This window comes from Ambystoma mexicanum, chromosome 1q, assembly GCF_040938575.1.
Source record: "Ambystoma mexicanum isolate Mex_15411 chromosome 1q, UKY_AmexF1_1, whole genome shotgun sequence".
Taxonomy (NCBI): domain Eukaryota; kingdom Metazoa; phylum Chordata; class Amphibia; order Caudata; family Ambystomatidae; genus Ambystoma; species Ambystoma mexicanum.
This window is the reverse complement of record NC_090922.1, coordinates 340635614-340655135: the sequence shown is the minus strand read 5'-3', so window position 1 is coordinate 340655135 and position 19522 is coordinate 340635614.

Genomic DNA, 19522 nt, shown 5'->3' with positions numbered 1-19522 from the left:
ATTAATATTTATTCACAACCTTTCACCTATCACATTTGTGGTTATGTACTGGGCACAGCCACCAAGCAAGTGGGTTTTTACAGGGGCAATACTGGCATATTTGTGACACAACCAGCATGAAAAGGTTTGTTCAGTATCATGCTGGTATATATTGGGCACAACCAGCATGCAAGTGTGTTCTTACAGTGACAATACTGGAATGTATTGAGCACAACCAGTATGGAAATGTCCGTACAGTGGCATGCTTGCATATAGTGGACAATCCTAGCAGTAAAGTGTTATCTTATAGTGGCAATATTGGCATTTTCCGGGCACAACCAGCATAAAATGTATTGACAGTAACACTAGTTGCCTTTATTAGGTACAGTCAGCATGAAAGTGCATTTGTACAGTTATGTAGTACATTGGGTGAGAGCACTGCTTGCCGCGGAAGTTGCAGTTTTGGCATATTTTGCATGGCATCATGAAAATGTGCTTTGCAGTCACAATGCAGGCTTATATTTGTGGGTGTAGGTCTCGTGAAATATGTTGTAAAATGCTACTGTTTACTGCTAATGACCTTGGATCTACTGGATGCTTCATCTTTACACTGCAGAAAGTATTCTAAATTGTATGACTTTTTACCCATTTATTCTCACAAATGTGTTATAAAATGCACTATGTTAACACATTATTTTAAACATTTCTTGGTGGAAAGAACCAACCTGTTCTCCGATAGGATAGTTCACGCTCCCTCGCTATGCTCAGTCGCTTGCATTCGTTTGGGGTGTGTGTAGGGTGCGGGGAAACACAAGCCACCTGCCCTTTACTCGTTTTTGTTGGAAACTAGGTCACAATCACCACGGCACCAAAAGCTGCATCTGCCACTGCCCGGGAGATGGTCTCTATTAAATCAGGCACGGGACCAGACAAGGCATTCACACAGGCATACAGACGGCCATGTGGTCAAGTGAGTGGATTGGGGAAAAACGTGCAGTTAGTAGTGCATGGTTACAGGGATTGATGAGTGGTCTGTTGGCGACACCTACTGGAATTCTCATGCAAATTATAAAGCAAATATTGCAGCCAACCAAACATTTCAATGCAATGACTGGCATTCTCTATTTTTCTATATAAAAGCACAACGTGTTAACAACTATTTTCTGCAGTGCAATTCAAATTAATAACTTAGTTGTGGAGGTTGGCTGTGTTATATGACACAGTGTGACTCCATCTCTCCGTGGCACCATATTTCCAGCTTGGTTTTTCGTTTCACAAATCATTATCATCATGTGTGTTAGTCCAACTGCAGCAATTGAAGTGAACAGAGAATACAGCTGTTCATTTGTTTGTTAAATTAAAGTCCAGGACTGAATAAGTGATGTCACGCGACATGGGTCTGCTGGCATTACCTCTCCTGTGGGCAAAAGGTACCCGAGGAAGGTACCCCTGAATAATGATGACAACAAACGCTGCACTTTCCAATCCACTGGAGGTTTCAGAAGGTGGTGCTTGCCCAGATCTATTCACTGCACGAAAGGATAGTGCAAAGTGGCAGGTGCCACCTGACGTGAAATGCACACATCACCCATTCCCTACTTTATCATTACAGGCATCAAACACTTAATTGTCAAAGACACATGTTTCTCTGAGTAACTACTACCTTTTGACTCAGTACATCACAAGCCAGCGACCTCATGATAAGTTTGTCACATTCGGTGAGGTCTAGGGAAAATTAAGGAATGAATACATGACTTGGATAATTGATAGGTTATGTCAAAAGATATATGTATTGCAAGGACAACGATCTGCATTGAAATATAAAAAACCCTCAAGCATTCATGTTTAAATATGCGCTCTATTGTAGAATATAGTGAACAGCAAGTGTGAATAATATGACTCTTAGGCCAAACAAGAAGAATAGTTAAAGGCAGCAGGGAGAAGTAAATGGCAATTTGATCACACAAATAACTATGATTATGTCTCCGTCATATAGGGAAACAACGAGGGAGACTAAGATATTTGTGAGGATTCAATTATAAAGAATCTAAATGGAAGTGGACCATAGTTTCCTTACAGTAGTCGAAGTTTGCACAAAGCTTCATAATACGGGGTGTTGTGAAGTATCCCTTTGCACTTGCCACAGAAACCTGAGCAGTCTGTTGTCAATATTCATCATGACGTCAATTGATTGATGGCTCCAGGGGCGTGACTAGAGCCACCAGAAGAAGGCGAGACATTCTACTAGAATGGATGAGACACGCTGACAAGCCGTGCTGGAGGGAAGGTGATCGGGTCCAGCTAGAGCAGAAGAGGAATGTTGGCAAGCAGTGCCGGTGGGAAGGCTAGAGAATCCCACCAAATAGGACACGGAGGGAGGGTGAGTAAAATGAATCCACACTGGAAGAATTGACAATCCAGGTGATTATTGGTTACTGATCTATGTAATTCATGACAGATTATTTTTACAGATGGAATGTAATACTAAAACGTTACTATTATGTATACATTGTAGATATATTGAAGGCAAAGAGAAGAGGGTAAACAACTCCCGAAGAAGGGGGACTTTTCACCCTGAAACGCGTAGAGTGAAACACATAACGATCAGCCGAATCACATATGATTTATTAACTCTTTTGTATATTTACAAAGTGAAAAGAATCCTATGTGTCTAATTGTTTACCTGAAGTGATTACTCAAAACTAAGGTTGGGTGATTTGAGAACTTGAACGAATGTGTAATCCATAATTAAGTATGTTGGAACTACAATAATATTATGATTTTGTAGATAACAAATTCGGTTTAATGTGAATATATATATATATAACTGAAGTAAAAATTACCTTTTTTACATAAATTGAGTCAGAAATTGCATTACTGAATACATAAGAATAATTGCAATTGATTGTATATACAATAACCCTTGGGTGTGAAGGGGACGGGAGAGTTCTGCAAAATTGTAGACATCTGTTGTCTCCTCCCACTATGGGTTTAACATGACAGGGGTCTCGGCCAGACCCCTGTGCCTTCAGCTGAGCATGCCCTCTCATTCCTGTCTACTTAGATTCACTACCACCTCAACAACCTCTTCCTGATTACTTCCTCCCTCATTATGACTATACTTACCTGAAGCTCTTTTCTGTTATGTGGAATACCGGGAGTGACGCTTCATCGTGTTACTCTTTTCACTTTTCAAATGTAGCAGACTATGATGAGATGGATTTGGAATTAAGACAGAAATTGTAAAGAAAATATGTGGACATTTTAAATCAATAAAACAAACAAAAAAACAAAAAATTACTTCCTCCTTCCACCTCCTAATATATTCCTCCCTCCACAGCCTGACATCTTGCTCCTACCACCTTTCGATGTCTTTTTCCTACAACCTCCTTATATTTCCTTCCTGTATCTACTATTGTTTTACCCCTAGCACTCCCGATGTCTCTTACCCCTTCTCGTCTCCAGCATTCTCTGCTCCTCTTAGTCCCTCTCAAAGCCCAACTCACAGACTCCACCCTGAACCACCAACCATCACCAAGCACCAGTCAGTACCGCCCCCCAAACACGCATACCTCCCCTTCCTGGGATATTCCTTTTATACTTTGGTGACTCCTTCTCTGGGCCATGTCTGGTTGAAGGGTCTGCACGTGTGTATTGTTATGGTTTCTGCCACCAGGTGGATGTCTGCTATGTAATTTATTTTCCCTAACAGGTGGGCCATACGTTCTTCTGGGAGATACCTTTGGAGTCTGAACTGAGGCTTTAAAAAGCCAGTCCACCATTTTGGATTGACTGTGTGCATGAGTTTGCACATGTGCAGGAGAACCAGGAGTCCTCAGTGTGGCAGGGTTGCCAGCTGGAGCCACCGGCAGTAATGTAAATGCTTAAGGGTTGTTCTTGTAACTTCGGTAAGGGTGAGCTTCTTTTATGATGATGAGTCACTAAGTGAGAGTGACATGGGGATACTCACCATATTGCCCTCACAGCCTTTGTCCATTAGATCAGGGAGGGCCCGAGATCCCTGTGGTCACCCCACTTGAGTTGCCGAGAAGAAGGTAGGGGACATTTTCACAGAACACACACACCCATCATCTGAGAATCTAATATTGCTGAAAGCTTGGATTTATACACTGCCTACAGCTATTTCAAACTAGCTGGAGATGAAATGAGAGTACAGACCTACAGGTCTCTAAACCACCTGAGACTTATACACACATTGTACCACAGACTGGTATGGCCCTAAACATGTCACACATTTGCAAAGTTATGTTGAGACCATGCTGTGTTATGAAATGTTACTCCTATGTTAGCATTGAGTTACACACACACCACACACAGCCTTCTTTAACAGTGTGATCATTTTTTCGAAGAGACATTTATGTATACATTTGAATGTGTTAGTCATGAATTGCTGCAGGATACTGAGGCCAGCCTTTAACAATGTTACTTTATAAAAAGGGAACAATTTTAAAAGCCGGGCGGTCCAGAAATAAGGGTGCTGATAGCAATGCACCAGCATCCTTTCCCGACTGCCAGACTACGAGTATGCCTGCAGGAGCCCTTGCTCCCGGCAGGTCTGACCTGTCGGGGGCACCGGCCCCTGCAGGCATGGTTTTCACGGAAGCACATGCACCATTAGCAACAGTGATGATGCTTCTGTGTTCCCATTCACATGGAGTCCTCTCCACAGGAATGGGGACTTAGACTTTCCGCTGGCTGACATCCCGGGCCGCCGGGACTTCACGGTGGCACCCGGATATCAGACGGTGGAACATTGTTACGAGTTTGGTGGCAACCCGCCAAACTCGTTATAAGGCACAATGTCTTAGAACCATAACACAGACACTTTGCATTGTTGTAAGTGCAATAAGATAACAGGGAAAAAATTGCTTTAGTGCAAAAAAATATTCACTCAGTGCATTTGTGCACCAGGACAAAGGACTGGGATTAGGACAAACAGTGCCCTGGTGGCTAAGTGCATTCAAAGAACATGTTTTTTGCACTGGGCATTTTTTTTGCCGTAGCGCTAATTGTGCTTGCACCAATGCAAATTGTCTGTAATACCGACCTTTGTTTGTAATTGATTCCACTCACTTCATTGCATGTTTATAAGGACAGAGTAGTTTTGAATCAGAAGCTTTCCAGGACAAGTGATAGAAGCAGAATTCATTTTCATTGCTATCTCACACAGGAGCAAAGCCATCATTGGAGCTTATTAAATGGATCGCCATTGCTATTACTTATTTACTAGTTTGTATTTGATGTAAATCTATAACTGAAGTTTAACAGAGAGATTATTTTCTGTTGCTGTCTTTCATTTAAATTGCGCTGCATTATCAACAATTGGGTGAAACCAATTTCGCCATCTTCTGGTGAAAGAAATGTTGCCATTACAAACTGTTAGATGGAAAGAATATCTGTTTTCATTTTTTTATTGAAAATAAAGCTGCCATGTTAATCTATTATTACAATAATATTTCTGTTGAGCTGGAGAGCTGAGAAAAATATGACACTCTTGAAGAGCAAACCCAACAGTCCCAAACCCAGCAGACCACTGCCAAAATAGACAGCGGAAATGTAGGAGCCGTCTAAACCACAGCACCAACACCAAAAGGAAAAGACTAGACATAGCCAGATTTCCAACCTAAGATTCAGACGACACAACCAGGAACACACTGTGACACACTGTGACATCTAACATAATGGATCGATGGCCAAGAATCGTAACCTGCTACTAAGAGTACCCAATTTCATTTATAGGGATGTTTCTGGTTTCTAGTACTTGTAGTAAATACATTAGGAATTCTTTTGGATATTCCTGCATGTTTATGGTGAATTTTACCATTCCTGCACAGTAGTCCAACTCTTGCCTTATACTCATGACACTGTAGGTGCTGTCAGGATTATATGAGTCATTTGTATGAAGGACGAGCATTTGCAAACACAACTGGACTGAGACATTTAAGTAAATGGTGTGAACAATTGGTGGCAATTGGAAGAGAAGATTGATTGCTACATTTGTATAGCAATTTACTCCAGTTGTGTTGCTTAATTTAAATGGACCAGAGAGTTGTGCCTCTGTATGGGAGTGCAGTTCTTTTTCGACAAGACATATTTGTCTCTTTGTCTTTTGATGGATGTGCAGCTGTCCTTGGACTAGAGAGATTTGTGCTTATATTATTTGATGGAGCAGCAGTTGTTCTTTGTTTTTTGGTGGTATTGCAGGGAGATATGGTATAGCTTCTGTTTTTATTAGTTTTCTTTTTAGAGATTTTGTTTTTTGAGGTACATGGTACATATCTAGATGGGGGTGTACAGTACACGTAGCCTGTTGTATTCTAGGATGCAAGGAATGTTAGCGTTGACTTTATTTGCATCAAAGTTAACTAGGAATAGACCATCGAGTGTACAGCGATTTGAAAGTGCTAACTAGCTCATACCTTCTTTGAAGACTGTGCTGCCAATGTCGATCAGTGCATGGTCTAGAGTTAGACCTTGCGACTTGTGAATAGTGACAGCATATGCAAGATATAGAGAGAATTGTTCTCTGCATACATGCATGTCTTGAAAAGAAGGAAACATGTTATTGTGCAGTCTATTCTTTTAACTTCTGCAAGTTTGTCGAAAATGGATGTTGACAAACTGAATGTTTTTGACATGTGGATATGTTTGGAAGCCAACAACTGTACCAATTTCTCCATTGACAAAACCTTGTTCTTCATCAAGGCTATGTTTTAGAATTACTCTGCAGTTTAGACACAGAGTTAATAGTTTTTCTTATCCAGCTGTGTTGGAGATACATTTTTCTAAGCTATTTAGTCGTGCTGTTGCTTGTTGACACATAGGGAGTGTCATGCCGTGCACTTCTAATTTGTCTGTGGAGCTGATACGCACTATCGGTTGCATTTCGTTTGTCAACATTGTGTCAGTGAATTGGGTGCACCTTGTAACTGTTGGCATTAAGAACATGCATTTTACATTTTGCTCAGTTAATTGTTCCATGACATCAGGGGCAGATGTCTTTTGTCCACACAGCTCATGGATTACTCTAAGTTGTAGGATGGATTTTGCATCTTTACTAAGCAGACCAGTTCTAATGCTTTTTAAAATGTTAGCATAGGTTAGATCTGCAGACTGATGCATGTTTTGAGTTAGTTCTCTGTAGCGAAAATGTTGCCAGATATTTACATTTCCAACTCTACTGAGTGTATTATGACATTATTTGTGTCCTAATGTTTTGAAAATGGGTTTACCTTTTACTGGTGTTAACTGTAGGAAGTCTCCAAAAACAATAACGTGTTATCCTCCAAATAGTTCTTCGTAAATTGTTTTTTAGGACTTCTTTCATTCGGAGAGGAATTAAAGCCAGCATTAATTTTATTCATTTGTCATTTATAGAGCGCACCACACCCAGAAGCATCAGGGCGCTGGTTGCAGTAGGTGTATTTTGCTTAAACATAGTACAATCATTTCCGTTTTCTGGTGCAGTCAGTTCATTTTCTTACGGTTACTGGTAATGCATCCAACGCTCAGTAAAGGTAAAGGTATAGTAAAGGTATTTTGGTTTAAACATAGTACAGAGTAGATATAGGTTAATGCAGACTGTTTGGATTCTTACTGTTACCGGTAACACATATAGAGCTTCAACATGTAGTAGTGGTTATGCATCTTGTGTGAAGAGCCAGGTTTTGAGGCTTTTGCGGAAGGACCAGAGGGATGTTTCAGCCCTTAGATGGAGAGGTAGGATACTGTAATATGTTGCTGCTACTACAGGGACGCTGCCGCCCCCTGCTTTCTGTAGTTTGAATTTTAGCGTTGAGAGTGGATGGGAGTAGACGGCTCTCGTTGGTCTAATCGAGTGTCTTTTTTGGAATTTGTTGGCATGGTATTCAGGTGCAGTGTTTGCGAAGCATTTGTGAGTCAGTGTGAGGATTTTGAATTGTATTCAATCGTGAACCGGGAGCCAGTGGACACTTCTTCTGGGCACAGATATGCAGTCTTTTTTAGGGATTTTGTATCACTTGTAATCGTTTACATTGCCCATAATCCCTATGGCAAATAGGGCATTGCAGCAGTCGAGTCTGGACATATTGACGGCTTTAGCTAGGGTAATGCAGCTGTCACAAGACAGGAATAAGCTTAGTTGTGCAGGCTGAGGATGAAGATATTGCGTTCACCTGTCTGGTTAGAGTGAGCGATGCATACAGGTATACTGCCATGGTTTTTACCTCTTTGGAGACTGGGATGGAATTGCGATCTATAGTAAAAGATGTGTAGGCCTTGTCCACTTTAACAAGATGTTTTTGTGATCCAACAAGCAGCATCTCTGTTTTTTCATCGTTGAGGCACAACAAGTGCATAGCCACCCAGGCCTGGATACTTTGGTAGATTGTGTTCAGTGAGTTAGTGTCAGTAATGTAGTCGCCCGATATGGGAATAAGGATTTGGGTATCATCCGCATAGTTAGTGTAGAAGGTACTTATTGAGTCGAGGAGATCGAAGGGTGGTTTTGTGAATATGTTGCAAAGTGTAGGTGAGACACAGGAACCTTGGGGGACACCACATGGAACTGGGGAGGCAGTGCCGATGCTGATGGCGAGAAGACTCTCATGGTCCTATTAGACAGGAATGATTCAATCCAAGCTATTGCCTTGGGGGAGAAATGGGCTGCTGAGGCATGTTGATGGCAGAGAGTTTTGTGATCTACTAGATTGAAGTCAGCTGAGAAGTCGAGCAAGAGGAGGATAGCTAATTTACCGTTATCTTTGAATTCGGCCATTTGTATTTTAGATTGAGGAGAGCAGATTCTGTTCCGTGTCTTTGAAGGAAGCCAGATTTGCGCAATCCTAGAAGATCGTTCTTTTCCAGCTAATTTTGGACCTGTAAGTAGGCTCCTTTGTCCAGTATTTTAAGAAGGAAGGGGACAGTTGTGATAGGACGATAGTTCATGGAGATGCTAGGGTCCAGTGTCAGCTTTTAGAGGAGGGGGAGGACCCAGGTGTCTTTTAAATTAGTGGACACTGTGCTAGTGGTGAATGAAGTGTTGATGACCAGGGCAATGAACAGGGCTAGCTCAGTGGCGCAGTCTTTGATGACGGGCCGGGCAAGTGTCGCCTTGAGATCTGGAAGGTTTTAGGCCTTTGATGATGGAATTAACTTCCAGGTCAGGGACTCGGGAGAATGCGAATGGCTGCTTAGGATTGTCATGAGGTGCCAGGGTTTGAGCTGGGGGTGTTCCATTGGTCATACGTTTTTCTTTTTTGCTGAGATTTTGGTTTGGAGAGATGATATCTTGTCCAGAACTGCATTTTGGATATTGGTGCACCAAGTAATGTCTTTGAGGCAGTTAGCAGGAGTAGCAACTGAGGATTCTAGTTCGTGCAGAATTACGAAAAGCTCTCTAAAGCTGGACTGTGCACTATCAATCATTCATTGTACGAGACCTTTTTTGCTTGGCATATTGCTTGTTTGTAAGTTTTGGATAGTGAGGTGAAGTGGGCTTTGTTTGTGTCTGAGGGATCCTTTTTCCAAAATGTTTTTGCTGTTCGCTTTGTGGAGCAAGGAGTTTTGAGATTTGTGGTTGAACCATGTGTTCACGTGAGTTGGGGCTTTAGGTTGACGTTTGCTCAGGGGGGCCACTTTGTCTATGGCTTCGAGGAGGGAGTTTTTGTATAGGTCAACCAGTGCTGTGACATGACAGATGGATGGCTGGAAGGCTGTGAGTGGCTTCAGTAACGGCAGGATGGTGGCAACGGTGATGTTCTTGATTTTTCTTGTTAGAATGGCTGGGAGTATCGGCGTTACCTGCAGTGGTGCATTATTCACAGGGATCGAGAATGAGATCACATCGTGGTCTGACTAAGGGCATGGTACATTGACTAATATCTTGATGTTACTGTTGTATTCAGCAAGCCAGTCTAATGAGAGTTCCTGGACATTTGTGGGGTCATTAAATCCTAAATTGAAATCATCCAAGAGATTGATTCTGGAGGAAGGCTTGGCCTCCAATGAGAGGAGTGATGAGATATCATCCTCAAATGAGAGTGTAGGCCCTGGGGCCTGTAGATAAGGTAAAGATTAAAGGTGGCTGTGTGGGGCAGGGCTAGTTTAATGGACAGTAGTTCACCAGCTTGGAACACTGGGTTGCTGATTTCTCTAATAGGTAGTGCCTTCTTAACAATAAAGGCTATTCCCCCACCTTTAGATGTTGGTCTGTCCTTCCTAATGATAGTGTAGTTGTCTTGGATGGCCAAGGATAGGGAGGGGCCAGCTGCAGGATGAAGCTAGGTTTCTGCAATGGGTAAGAAGTCAAGGTGGCTGGATGTGATGAGGTTGGCGATATCTAGTAAATGTGCAAGTAGTGACCTAGCATTGATGAGTGCTCCTTTGAGGGGTGCTAGGAGGTGTGAGTCAAGGTTACAGGCTCCAATTGCCTTGGCTGCCATGTGCCTGGGTGCATTAGCTGAGTGGTCACTAAAGTTAGGGTTGGCAACTTAATCACGGTTGGAGAGTTGATCTTGTGAGAGGAGCAAGCAGTTGAGCTCTTGGTGTCAGTGGCAGCAGTTGCACCCTCCTGGTGTAAGCAGATTGAGAAATTTGTGGGTTGGAAACCATGCTTACTTCATCAATCAGGAGGTCTTTCATCTGTTCAAGAATTCTGCGTACTTCAGTAGCAGCTTCTGCTGATAATTTTTGGTATTCTAATTTATTTTGGTGTTCCACTGGGAGGAGAAGTAGTCTGTGTAAAGTTACACCACCTATGTTGTAGGTAGCTAGACCTATGGGGGCTGTTACAACAGCTGAAAGGTTGTTGTTTGTTAAGTCTTGTAGAAATTTGCTGATTATAGTAATTAAGAATGTTTTTGCCAGAACCATCTTCACCACTTACATACAGGAGCAGATGTTTATCATTTTTACAGATACACGTTTTAGTTTAATGTTCAATTTCTTCAGATAAATGTTGAGTTGTTCATCATTTAGCTGTGATTTGAGCACTGACACATCTTCTTCAGATTGTTTAGATTGATACATGGTGTTTTCAATCTCAGTCATGGCTATTTCTGCTTCATTTAGAATGAGTGGTTCTCCAAGTGGTTCTTGGCTTTCTGTAAGAGAAGGTTGACTGCCTTCAGAATTGTCTTTATCTAGTAGAGCTTCAATGTCTTCCTCTTGTTGGCATTCATTGTCCAACTTTTTTTGTGTTGTTTAAAATTGACATTTGTTATACTAATTGCATTTGCATTGAATGCAGCTTCAAATGAGTCATTGTAACCTAATAATTCTACTTATTTTCTCCAAGGTTTGAAAAGTTGCAGTAGGGACATGTAATAAAGTTCTCTATGTTGTGGAGATTTACATGATACATTTATATGATTAATTAGGCTGGGTTTGCTAAGTTTTACTAGGCTTCCTTAACAAGTTGAGACTGAATATTTGCCAGTTGCTTCATCATCTTGCATAACATTGTTTTTTTAGTAGTGGTTTTGGACTATGTCGAACATCCCCATGTTTCCAAAGCAGTACTTCTGTTTGGATAGTATGTGTCAATTACATTATTTTCTAAAATGTCCTGGCTGTTGGGATCATTTGTGGCTATTATTTCTATCTCTTGGTAGGATTTTAGTACCCTTTTTCGTGTTTAAGCTGGACTAAGATTTAGCCAGACAATGTTTTCAGATTTCCCATATAAGGCTGTACCTGTAAAACGGGCTGCAGCTTTGTAGCACCCACATTCTCTATGTGACAGCATTTTTATACTAAAGATGTACAGTTTTTGTGACAGGGTTTTGTCAGCTGATATGTCATCCCAAGGGTCTGTTACGCTCACCTGGTCTCTGCGGGGATGTTGGGGCACGGTTGCAGCCCTCCCTGGAAGTGAATCCCCCTTGTCAGGCTTCTTCCCCTGCTCGTGTGCTGTGGACTGTGCTGATTGTTGACACTGCTCCTGCGTGGATATGAGAGATCGTGAGAATGCTGCTATATGACTGCTGTCTCTCTCGAACCCTTCTTTCCAGAATGTGGTGAGCATGCCCCAACCCATATAGTCTCACCTGTTGACTGATGATGGCGAGCTCTGCGTCCTGCTTCTCACTGAAGGGGCGCTTTTGATGGACCGAGTTCCATCACTGGCCCATGTGCGTGGCAGCCCAGTCCGGCTGTGGCTGAACCACTCCTGAAGGTAAGTGTATTATAGCTTTTAAAAGATTGTGATGTTGATTCTTTATTATTGTCTGTATCTTTTTAATGATGTCTTTCCTCTGATTTCTCCCAACAGATGAAATGCGGCTCAGCGGTGGTTGCGGTGCATGAAGTGAGGCTAAGTGGGAAGAGAATGGAGTCCACAATGCTCCGGCAGAAGGTGAGTGTTGGTTTAAGGTTAAGCGCGAGGATTTGTCAAAGCGCGACCTTAAATGTAATGTCTTAGCGAACTCTAACCTTGTCTTTATCTTTTTCTCTTGCAGGCACCGTCTGTCACTACGTCGGGCTGGAGCGCTTCTTTCCGGAGGTCTGGAGATGGAAGATGAATGCCAGAGTCCACGATGATGCGTGCCGAAGGAAGCAGATCCCAAGGTAAGTGCTGCGGCTGGTAGCTGGAAACAAGGTAAGATGCGCTCAGGCGGGTAGCCGTAAACAGGTAAGATGCGCTTAGGCGGTGGTGAGCGTTACGCTGCAATAGCAGAATAAGGCAAAGCGCGTGCATGAAGGCTGAGCAGGCTTATATAGCCTAGCTCTGGCCACGCCCATTAGCCTTGACTCATCGGCCCCACCCTGCCACTCCTAAAGGAAGCTTACACATCTCAGTCTGACTCTCCCAATGCACGTGGGAGCCCCTGCAGGGAAAACCAAGTACTTGCACCAAATAAAAATGTGCTAGTGCACATTTATTTATGAGCCTGGCGCCAAAGGCGCCAGGACTGAGTCCAGCTGGGCCCTCCATGTCGTATTGTCCCCAAGGGACAATAAAAGGTCATGTTACCCCTTGCTCTCGTGCCCTGATGGTGCAGGGTCTGGGGTTCCGGGCCCATGGCCATGACAGGGTGTTTTAGCTCTGTCTTCTCAACTTTGGTGAGTTAGGCTGTAACATATCTTGCAACTGCAGAGGAATTGTCTGCAATGTATTGTATGTCTATATATGCATTCCACAAAAGGGCAAGGATCGCATTGGTTTGGATGCCTCCTCTCTTTTAATGTTGTATGTGTTTTTAGGGGATTTCCCTTTTACACTGTATCTAACAGAAGCCATCAAGCTATTTACTTTTGTGGAAACTGTTCTAGAGAAACCAGAGTGACATTTGGTATGGTGTTTACCTTTGTTTTTATATCGATGTCGGCAGTATTTGCCACACATATGTATGCGTGGTTTCTGAAGGGATGTCTCAGGCAATGTATTTTGCAATATATTGTAAAACAGTGGCATCACTGTCATGGCCACATTTGGGAGCTTCTTTTTACCACAAAAGCATGTGGATATGTGGTGCTCCTCTGGATGTATATTCATTTCTCCAATAGAAATGTTCTGCTTCTCCGAGTAGATGGGTAGTTGTATTGCAGATGGTGAATGTATCTTGAAACACTCACAGGGTCAAGAGAACAGAATTCTTCTGGTGTTTTTATATCTATTCCCTCTTTATTTTGGTTTGCAGTGCGAAAGAAGTCATGCAAGTCATCCCATGCATATCTATTCTGCATAACATAAAGTAACAAACCATGTTGGTGTGCCTGGGTTCCTTAGCATACAATGCACATCAGCGTGATGTTGGAACCAGTATTCTTTTGTACCACGCATGTTTGCCAAGAGATTTGTGGTACTTGATTGCAAATTTTCATCTTTGTCTTTTATCTTTTGAAGCAGTTGGGTAGCGGAAATGTTTAAGAAATGAGAGCCTGTTTTAAATGTGTGTGCAGCCCCATAAGATAGAGTTGCTAGTTTGCTTTTGAACAGGAGGTGGAAAATGTATTCTATATTTTGTCTGAATCTTGGGTCTTCAGAATCAATTCGTAAAGAGCGATGATCTGATCCACTTATTTGTGTGGATCTTTCATCATATCTTCCTCATTTTCCTGTAGGAAAGAGTAGAGGAAAACAACGTGCTTCTACACTTTTTTCTCATATGCTCATTGGGGATCCTTTGGCTTGACGCATTTGATATGTTTCTAATGCATCTTCAATGGTGTCTTTGGAGTGTAGTGTAGTGGGTGAATTGTATACTGGTCTAAAATGTTGGCTGCAGTAGCTGGATCCACATGTTCAAATTGTCCAATTTGTGGTGAATCTTCAATTATTTGGGTGGTTTCGCTTAAGTTTTCCTCGATGTTTATATCGCTGTAGTATTCATTGTTTTCTGTAAGATATTATAGGGCATGTCTATCTTTAAGTCGACTAGTTGTTGCAACCTTTTTTTGTCTTTTGTTGGTACACCATTAACTAGTACAATCAAAGATTGTTCTATTGGTCGTCATACTCCTACAGTGTCTACATTTTATTTAAGATCTCATGGCAAATGTACTGCTTTGCCACAAATGCCTTTTAGTAAATCAGATGGAGGCAATTTGACAGTTTTATGTTAAAGGCGTATTATATCTTCTAATGGGTGTACTATTTGGATTATAATGCTCTTGTACAAGTTAAGTTGTTGGAGAGCTTTTGGAAGTGGGAAGATTTATTAGGGATAGCACGTGATTAAAGCTAATTGGAAACATTGGGCTTCCTCATTGTCCTCTATTTTGCAGGCTATATCTACTATTTGTGTGCACTTTTCATAAAAAGTTCTGCGACCACAGACACATACTTTGTCTTGTATTTCAGCAGATGGGTTTTGAAACTTTGCTATTTCTTTTGTGTATGTGTTTGTAAGGAGATTGGTGTTTGTGAGTATTTCGCCAATGTTTTCTAAAGTTACAGAATGTTCTAAGTCAAGTTCTTGGGATGTTCCATGTAGGAGAATCGTATTTAATTTTTTCAGTTCTAGAGCAGGACCTTTTGCATAGTACAATCTGTGGACAAGGTTTTGTATAGCAGAATGGTGTTTGCTAACATTTTGATATGATGGAAGGTGCTTTTGCAAGCATTTCCTGAAATGCAGGCTAATGAATATGCTTGCAGCCCAGTGTGGATCCGCACTCGGCAATAGTCCATGGTTTGCAAAGTTTTGATTGTACTGTAGTGATTGAGGAATTGTCGTAAAGATTTGAAGGATTGTTGGCGCACGTTACATATTAAGCTGCACATCCTGGGTGGATTATTTGGACAAAAGGAACATTTGGTTGAAAGTTTGTTGGGGACGCTCTTTCTATAAGGGTTTCTTTTGCCATAAGGGTGTCTCCCACCATTTCATAGCCCCGCCCATTATTGTCTATGGAAAATAGGTTTATTTGTTCTTGTTTATAAGCCTCTTCGTTGAAATATGGTTCTATGCGGCTTGTGTGAAACCATTCACCTTCACAGAAGTTTGAAAAGGTATCTATATTGATATTGCACATGTTTAGAAGTACTTTTTGTAATTTATTGATTCATTTAGTTAGTGGTTTTGTTCTGTTTAAAATAAATATAAACAACTTTTTCTTTAGTAGAAATGCGCTGTCAATTAGAGCTCTGAGGATTCGTTTTCTGCAGTAGTTTTGAAGCGTAGATCGTGACATTTTAGATTTTTTAAATGGGATTGTTAAGAAGGGTGGAATATTGTTTGTAAAATTGATTTTCTGGAATGTTTTACTGTGGCTACGTTAACTTTGGTATATAAAGTGTTAGGTTCATTTTTAGGTATGCTTTTATCTATGTATCTTTTTTTACTTTTAGCAAGAAGGGGCTTACTTTTTTAGTGCTGGCTGGTTTACTTTTGTTGAGTGAGGTTGCTAGCTGCTCTGTTTGAATGTTTTCTATAAATTGTTTTAGAGGCGGATGACTGTATGGCTTGTACTTATTTTTATCTGCTCTATATTTTATTTGTTTTTTATAGAGTTGGTTTGGAAAAATAATAAAGTTTGTGTTTCAATGTTGTGGAAGGTTTATGCATGTATTATGCACGGGCAGGTGGGTGTTATTGTAGAGATGAATATAGTGCTGTGTGATTGTATAGTGGGATGCTAGATGTGTTTGGGAAGGTTGTAACAGTAGGATAGATGTGATGGGCTTGGGTATGTATGACATTGAAATAGGGTGGTGTAGTATAAAATACGTAAATTCATGCGATGGCAAATGGGTAATAAAGTATTGATAGAATAATGTTTTGAGCAGTACTGCTGTTAGTGAGTAAAGGAGTGGTGTTTTGAGGAAAGCCGTGGTTGCTGTATAGACATTTGTTATGTCATCTTTGATGTATTGGGTGTTAGTTTTACCAATACACGTGGTGGCGTGGGTTATGATTGGAAAAGCTTACCATAACTGGTGAATTTCTTGGGTTTTTCAATTGTACTTGTAACCTTAACGTCCCATTTACAAATTCTTTTTCACTGAATTTCATAGGTTTTTATTTAAGCAATAAGCCCCGAGCAGGGGGGCATTACCAATTGAGGTAATGCCCCCCCCTGTGAGGGGCTTATTGCTATTAGTACTCCGGCCGTAAGACCGGGGTACTAAAAGCATTTTTTTCTGTAGCGAAATGCTCCAGCGTTTTGCAACAAAAAACAAAAAGTAAAACAAATGGCTGCCAAGGAAGGGCAACGTAGTTCGTTCTCCCTTCCATAGCGGCCATTGCAAATAGTAAAAAATGTAAACAACATAAATGGCCTCATGGAAAGGAAGACGGGACTGCAGGTAGTCCCTTCTCTCTTCCTACGGCGGCCATTAAAAAACATGAAAAAACATTTAAAAAATGGCCACCATGGAAAGGCGTGAAGGGACTACATGTAGTCCCTTCTTCCTTTCCATGACAGCATGTCACAGATAGGGGAGCAGAGACGCTGGGGACAGAAGTGTTCACAGCACGTCCGCTCCCAAAAAGGAAACCAAAAGGAGGTAAGTGGGATGGCAGGGGGGAGAAGGGAATCTGTGCAGGGCGAGGGAGGTAAGAGGGGAGCACTTACCACATTCCCCGGCAGTGGAGGATGGCGGCCTCCAGCCATAAGGAGGCTTGGAGAGGGGGGATTACCATGTGGTAATTCCCCCGTTCTGAGCCTCCTGGATTGGCTGGGAGGCTGCCAACCCCCCACCAGGTACTAATAGTGCAACTTAACCACAACGCCCCTTTAACAACGTTTTTCACTGTATATATACTTCTTTGAAGTGAATGGTATCAATCAAAATTCCAATAAAGTTATTCTAAAAAACACTTTGTTGAATTGCGTTGTAGTTTCCAGCCTAGCTAGGGGCATTATTGGCAGTGGCCAGCAGTGAGGCAGAATATGAATTGTTCAGACTCACCCTTTTATTCCCAAGCTTGAATAGCTCCTGATGAATCATTGTCACTAATTATTTATGTGGTCATGACTCCCTCGTGCCCCACGAAGCATCAGCAAGAGCCTCCTTCAGTGTCTAGCGTCTGTTGAAAGCTTTAATTGCATGTACTGCTTTCAACCAATGAACGGAGGTGGCCGTCTTTTTCCACGGATGTAATGTACCATAAAGTGGTCCTATATATTGTGTCACTGCCAATTTTTGGAGGCCCTGTGACACACCAGTTTGCACAAAACTGCAGTTTGAGGGTTAGTGGGGTAGAGGCAGGTGTGAAGCCTGTGGTGTCTGGGAGCATAGGTCGAAGCACCCAAGTCCTGGGTGTTGGCATGGTTCTACGTAATGTGTATTGATGACACTTGGATATGTGTTTTATCACCGGGGTAAACCCAAAGAGCTGTTCGATGACAGCACCGGGACACCGGAAGGGCTTCTGGTCTGGAGGGGGTGGTATGTTATAGGGACAAAGGTTCAGTGGGCTGTCAGAGAGCTCTGAACGGCTTTGCTTAGGTCAATGTTACGGGAGTGGTGCTGTCAGACACAAAGCTGCCGTGTGTGTGCAGGTCCGTGTTTAAGGGTGCTATTAGGTTGAACGGTGTATCGATTAGGTGGGGGAAAGGAACATGTTTGAGGACTCTTTGGGAGTCTTGTTTGTAGAGTTTAAGGCTGATGGGAATGCACGCTCTAGAAAACCCTCCTATATGAAGAAGGCCAGTAATCCGTCTGAACCTATTTAGAAAGAAACAGTTCTTCAATGTGCAGAGTCATTAGCCACCCATCGGTGTCCAGTGGCCAGCACTGCACATTACTTTTTGGTTTGGACTATTAAAATGGTCAGCCTTACTAAGTTACAAGGTGCTATTAAATTCTATCAAGTTATAATTGCTGATAGCTCACCAAAAAAAGAAAATAAGAAAGTGACGCCACTACCACTCTATAATGAGTTATTACAGTTGGGTTGTGACATCACAATGCCTGCTGCCGGGGCCAGCACAGAGAAGCATCTAAGCTGTTACTGCAGCACTTACTGAAAGCCGTGACCAGCGTTTACAATCCCTTCTCGTAGGATAGCTTTCTGTAGTGCAGCGGTTACATGAACTGATTATACCAGTATCTTTACTTTGTGCACCCCTATTACTTAGTCTATAGCTCAAAAAGTGTTCTAAATGCATTTCATTTAGCTGCTTATTAAACTATTTCACTGCCGCACATTGGAAGCAGCGTGTTAGCCTTTTTATAATTACGGATTTTACATTGATTACACGTATCAGCAGTTTGAAGAGCTTGTACATTAGATTAAGCAAATGGCCAGGTATGAAAGGGGATGGCACGTCTCCTTGGTGTTCCGTGACCTTATAAGCGAATTAGCCCACCGCCTCCTTTCCACTATTTGGTCAAGGAGCTCCTCGGTGACTTGGAATATCTTCACACCTATGGTAGCGGGGACTTCATCCCATATATCCTATATGTAACGCTCTATATAATCTGGCAGGACAGAATGTAAAAGGCCATAGAGACCTTGGCTTTTTCATGATAATGAAGAGCAATTCAAGATATACTGCGAAGGACAGTTTATATAAATTGCAGATGCTTAAAACATAGGAAACAATGCATTTGCTGCCATCTAGAGGCCATAACTACAATGAGCATAAAGAAAAGCCTGCTTTTAAAAATGAAACGTTTTGGGGAACACTTTTTTAAAGACCCATGATGTTTATAATCTAGACTAACGGGGCGAAATGTAATATTTTGAATGTGGTAAATGCTGACAATAACGGAAAGGAAGTATATGGTTTCAGGGCAGTCCAAGGGGAGAGTGTGTCAGATAACGATACATCCAGAGTTGTCTGCATGGGCTTCTACAGGAATCGCCAGGCCTAAAGACTTGCTCACACCACGTCTTCTGTGGACTGCCTTTATTAGGCCTCTTCCACTATAATCAGCACCTCTTAAAGTACAGTACACATGAGAGTTTCTGTTTACATTCCTAATTTTCTGTCGGGTTGCCATGTGTTGTGACTGAGTGGAACATGGAACCTGGCGGAGCGGAATACAGAAGGGGGTCTCGAGGAAGGAACGGAATGGGGAGGAGGGAAGGAGCGGCGAGGCGAGGCAGATACGGTTGGTAGTAAAAGAAAGGCAATAAAGGGATAA